Here is a 5,728-nt window from a genome sequence, read left to right as displayed (position 1 = left end):
TGTAAACGAACACCCGCACCCCCTCCTATCAGCACCCACAGTCAACGAATTAATCCCCCTTTGTCATCACAAAACCCGTTGAATCACAACATAGTAGTTAAGCTGTGTCACCACATTGTCGCGTCTCGTCCAAATCCATCAACCATGTCACCGCAGATTCACTCTGCTCTGGCCTGGCCTCCAGAGCAGCCAACCGGATCTAGTTAGGATATTTTTAACAATGAAAACCAGTCACCTCCATCAATAGAAAAATATATGATCTCACAAGGAGATTTTACACTAAATAACAGGTAGAGAAAAGTAAGTAAAGCCTGGTTTCAAAGTCGAAGTAGTGCGTCACAAGACCAGCTTGAGGGCAAGATATGTTTAGTTATGCATGACTGTCGGTGTCAAAACCGGCAGATCTCAGGTAGGGGGCCCCAAGCTATATGTCTGAGGACCGATGATAACTATGATCAAAAGGACACAGTGTTTACCTAGGTTCGGGCCCTCTTAATGGAGGTAAAACCCTACTCCTGCTTGATTATATTCAAAGAGTATAGGGGTTACAAGAGTTGATCTACCACGAGATCGTATCGGCTAACCCTAGTTTGTCTAGCCTTGTAATGTTCTGATCCCGCCTTCGATCTAGCTCTCTGGTTTATATAGATACTAGAGGGGCCTAGGGTTATACAAAGTCGGTTTAACATAAAGAAAATAGCATATCCGGACACCTAAACTTGCCATCCACGTATATGGGAGTCCCTGCCGGACACGAGAGGTGGTCTTCTGTCTTGTATCTTGACGGCCCATCAGTCCGGCCCATATCCAATAGGCCGGACGCCCGAGGACCCCTTATTTTAGCACTCCCTCAGTAGCCCCTGAACCGGTCTTCAGTGACGATGTATTCGGCGTGGAGATTATCTTCGGCATTGCGAGGCAGGTTCCTTGAATAATACACATCAGCTTTCCTTCCTAAGAGAATTGTATCTGGCTTTGCATAATTAACACAACCCTTAGCCGTGAAGGCAGGATATATAAGAAATAAGAATAGTGTCTTTTACTGACAACTTTTTTAGGCGAAGCGTCAGACTTGACCCTTTAACCTTTTGAACCATTTTCACACCCCACGTTCCGTGTTTTGAGGCCAAGCCCCATTGGCCTGTCCCGTCAAAGCAGAGATCATGCCCACTTAATACGGGATTGCTCATCAATAGGATTTGGGTAATCCAACCGTTTACGGAGCACGCTTTCATTGGGAATAGGCAAGCTTCAAGGCGCAAGTGGGGGGACAGTTGGCATTTTTACCGCCTATAAGAGGGCAATGGATTTCTCCTTTCTCCCCTACACCTTCCAGTCTCCTCTACCTTCCAATCTCCCAAGCTCTCAGCGCCCGAAAAGTTTCCGTCTTCCTCACCACCACCACCACCTCCTCCGACCATGGTCGGATCTGGTTCCAAAGGCAAGTGGGAGGCCTCCTCCGCCACGGAGAAGGAGATAAGGATCTCCGGAGTGCGGGATACCTCGCTGCCACCATCACGCACAGGCTCCCCCCCAAGGGTCAGATCACTCCCACTCTGGAGCCCGGCGAACGGGTCGTCTTCCTTCCCCATTTCCTTAGAGGGTTAAGTTTTCCACTCCACCCATTTGTTCAGCCTTATGTTCTACTACGGGCTAGATTTCCATGATCTAGCCTCGAACTCTTTCCTCCACATCTCGGCGTTTTTCGTCGTGTGTGAGGCTCTTCTCCGCATCCACCCACACTTCGACCTGTGGGTGAAGGTCTTCAATGTGAAGCTGAAGGTGGTCGACGGGCAACACGCGGACTGTGGCGGGGCCATGATCAGCAAGCTACCCAACGCCACGTGGCCCAAAGGGGCCTTCGCCGAGACCGTCAAGATCTGGCAACAAGAGTCGTTTTATATCACTAAGCCGTGCCGCACCAAGTGGGCGGCGATTCCGGAGTTCAGATCCGGACCCCCCATGAGGCTCATCCCCTGGACCGCAAAGGGCCTCGACTGGGGGGTCTCAGACGGAGGTGCAAACGTTGCAGACGCTTATCACCAACATGCTGAGCAAAAACGTTGGTCTAACCAACGTAGTGCAGATTATGCTCTTCCGCCGCATACTCCCCTGCCAGCGCCGGACTTCCCCCATGTGGGAGTTCAATCTAGAGGAGCCGCAGACACTGCAGCATTTCCTCGGCATGACGCACGAGGGAATGTGGAAGCTACTCTTCAAGCCGCAGAAGAGCTGGCCTATGGAGACCGAAGACGTCGGCCTCAACGCCAAGAATCCGGCCACTCCGGTAAGTGTTTGATTTTCCGAAGATATATCAAGTTTATGTATTCGATCAATACGAAACTTACCGACCCATCTTTCTGCAGGGCTGGACCAAGAAGTCGGAGCGGATTAAGAGTCCGGATCCGTTGCCCGAAGACCCAGTCACTCCTCAGCTAGAGGAGATGCTGGTCCCGGCGCCCTATCAGCCGCCGGAGAAGAACACCAAGAAGAAGGGCAAGGGGCTAAAGGATGGGCCCCGCCGCAAAGATCCTTCGGACGTAGTGTCCGGAGAGACCGAGGTTGTCTCCTCTCACGAGGAAGACGAGGACGAAGAGGAGGAGGAGGAAGTGGAGAGTGACTCCCCGCGCGAGACGAGGAGGAGGAAGGGGACAACCTTTGAGAATCCGGAGGGGGCGATGCCGAAGAGGAGGAAGATCACCCTCTCGGTTAGTTCAGACTCAGAGTCCGAACACAGCCCGAAGAGGATCCAAAGGGAGAAGCCCCTGACCGAAACATAAGTATCGAAAACTTACTTGTTCAGTTTTCGCTTAATCTGCCTCTGTTTATATAAATCAAATATTTTCTTCACCTTTCAGCCCTCCGCGCGAGATCCTGATTCCCTCCTCTTCGGGGGGGAACTCTATGGCACCTGAAGAGGTGGAGAGTGACGGACCATCGCGCGCCTTCTCCCCCTGCCATGGAGGACACCGAGGTGCTCCCTTCTTATATCTCTATACAGAGGGAGTACTTTGGAAGGAAATTTGTTTGTGGCTTTATATCGTTTCCCTTTCTTGGATCCTAGCTCTGATGATGATTTATGCCACTGAATGCAGACTAGGTATTTCATACCTCGGTGTTGTTGGCAGGACGACAGCGGTGATAGAGAAGAACATAGTCGGAGAGCACAATGTTCCATTCCAGGTACTTTGCACATAGAGAGTGGCCAGCCTTGTTCCTTGGGTCTTGCTGCTCCCTATCTCATCGTTCTGTGAACTGCAGATGTACTATGAGTTAAACCCGATCGATCTTCATGCTGGCGGAGCAGCTGCTGCTGATAACATCAGTGCTGCTCTTTTTCGGCTTGTATATTTCCTTACGGAGGGAGTAATTAGTATGATGAATGAATTGATGATCGGATGACCCCTGGTGGTGTATTAGCTTTGGAGAGTTTTCTGTACAAAAGAAAAGAGAATAAAACTGGTTAAAAGTGGGATTTGAACCTAGTGGGCTGGTTCCAGCACGAGGAACTTAACCATTTGAGCTACGCCCGGTTCACATATTGTCCTTTGTAATTAGGACCTATAATATGGTTTGTCAAGTCGTAATAGCTGTTGTGCCAAGTTCTGAGAGATTGTTTCTTACTTATCTGTCTTGCCATTATTACTCGTATTTGTATTGTTTGGTCTCTATACTCTGTACCATGCACATTGCTCGCAGAGGTACGATAAGCGAACAACAAAGAATGTTTCACGCTGGCCCTGGTTTGAGATCTCGAGAGAATAGGTGGAAAGCGCCCACGGCATCGGATAATATGATGCCCGGCCCGACCGGTCGAATCATGTCATCCATGCAAATTGCAGTCTGGTGTGATCATATCAGCAAGTTGGCACTCAACAACTCTGCACAAGATCTGCGTGGTAAACGATGCTGCATTGTTCTGAATATCCCTGCACGTACGGCTATGCATGAACCATGATGATAGATGGAGGTGCAACACTAATAAAGCTAACGCGTTTGGTGCCCGGCGTCGTGTATAAATGGGACCTCTGCATCGCTCTCTCAGAACTCACACCGCTCTCCCCCCACCAAGATCAAGCACTAGAGCTACCTACGTGGTTCAGATTCCAGAGAGCCAGCGTGCACGGCACTCTGTTCTCTTCGGCTAGCTCCACTTCCACCATCATGGCCAACTTCGCCGCCCAGCTCAAGGATAGGTTTTTCGGCCTTGTCGACCGCGTCGCCGGCTGCGGCCGTACTGGGGTCAAGGCGGAGGCCCCCAAGTCGGCGCCGGTGCCGGCCGTGCAGGAGGTATGTTTACATTTTACCCGGAAAAGAAAATTCAACTGTTTTCTACTGTACAATGATTACAGTGTTGTAGCTGGAGAACTCACCGTGCTGCTTTTGTTACTCTTTCAGCACGTCGAGATTCGACCGAGAGGCCCCAATGTGTCAGGAGGATCGGAGGCAGGAGTCAATTAGACACCGCGGATGCTACTCGTTTGTTACTGTCTGCTTATGTCTGCAGTGTTATCGCTTCGTTTGAGATTCACGTGGCTTCCTTTGTTCTGAAAGTTGAAACAGATGATTTTCTTGTCGGTGTGCTTGTGCGTGCCTGGGTGTGTTTTCAATATTCAACAACTTTTTTTTTCATGCCTCGTGACTGAAGTATTAAGCTTAATGATTTCATTGTAATATGTATATTTGATGAGGCAGTAATAAATTTGATTGAAATTTCAAACGCTGTTCAAAACTTACTTTTTTTTGAAACACAGTCCCTTCAGGCCCGATAAATTAGAAAAAGTAGAAGAGACTTGCACCAGGCGAGCCGCCGCCTATGTCATCTGAGTAACCCGTAGCCGACACCCTACAACCAAAACCGAAGCCGCCACTCCGGCATCCACGCCGGCCCGGAGGCCGCGTACCAGACGAGCCGCCCACTCTGCGAGTGCTATCGCTTCGTTTCAGATCCACGGGGCTTCCCTTGTTCTGAAAGTTGAAGCAGATGTTTTTCTTGTCGGTGTGCTTGTGCGTGCGTGGGTGTGTTTTCAATATTCAACAAGATTTTTTTTCATACCTCAAAAGTGGTAACTGAAGTATTAAGCTTAATGATTTCACTGTATCATGTATATTTGATGAAGCAATAAATTATTTGATTGAAATTTCACATGCTCACATGCTGTTCAAAAGTTATACATGTATCAGTTCACACACGTAGACTTGAATGTTGCATTAGTAGACAAAAAACCTCCCTCCCGCATAGGTAGACTTGAATGGAACACTGGTAGATGACCAACACCCCCTACCCCTCCCGCGACGTTTCGTGAGCGTCCTGGGGAAACCTTAGCCACCAACTCGTCTCAAGCCCCCTCCGGTCCTTCCCCCCTCGCCGTTGCCGAGAGGCGCTGTTAGGTGAAGCCCGACCAGCAGCAGTGGTAGCAGGGCCTCCCTCTTCCCCTTTGCAAGCTCACAGAGGCTGGCACGGAACAACCGGGCATGTGGACGCGCTGGGCTCGCACGGGGCAGCGACGACGTGGTCCTCTGGTGACGACATGGCGATGTCCTGGGAGCCTGCGTGTGGTGCGGCGGTTGCGCGTGCTTCTAGATCGGGTGTCCGGGTGCTTCCTAGGATCCCGTGAGATCCGCCTGGATCTGGCACCTGGTCGCCGCCGTGCGGCGCGGGGTGGTGGCAGCGGCCGACTGGGGCACTGCATGGTAGTGGGCTGTGACGGTGTGGTTGCGGGCCATG

At 50.6% G+C, this 5,728-nt stretch overlaps 1 long non-coding RNA gene across 1 annotated transcript; it reads left to right on the top strand.

Moving 5' to 3' along the window:
* The first annotated feature begins 4,059 nt into the window (after positions 1-4,059).
* Positions 4,060-4,720, top strand: LOC119368664. The gene is made up of 2 exons (XR_005176708.1): positions 4,060-4,290; positions 4,399-4,720. It is a non-coding gene; the product is annotated as an uncharacterized LOC119368664 (long non-coding RNA).
* Positions 4,721-5,728: the final 1,008 nt, after the last annotated feature.

This window comes from Triticum dicoccoides, chromosome 2B (genome assembly GCF_002162155.2).
Source record: "Triticum dicoccoides isolate Atlit2015 ecotype Zavitan chromosome 2B, WEW_v2.0, whole genome shotgun sequence".
NCBI lineage: Eukaryota > Viridiplantae > Streptophyta > Magnoliopsida > Poales > Poaceae > Triticum > Triticum dicoccoides.
Note: the sequence above shows the minus strand (reverse complement) of the source record. Positions and strands in the feature narration are given on the sequence as shown.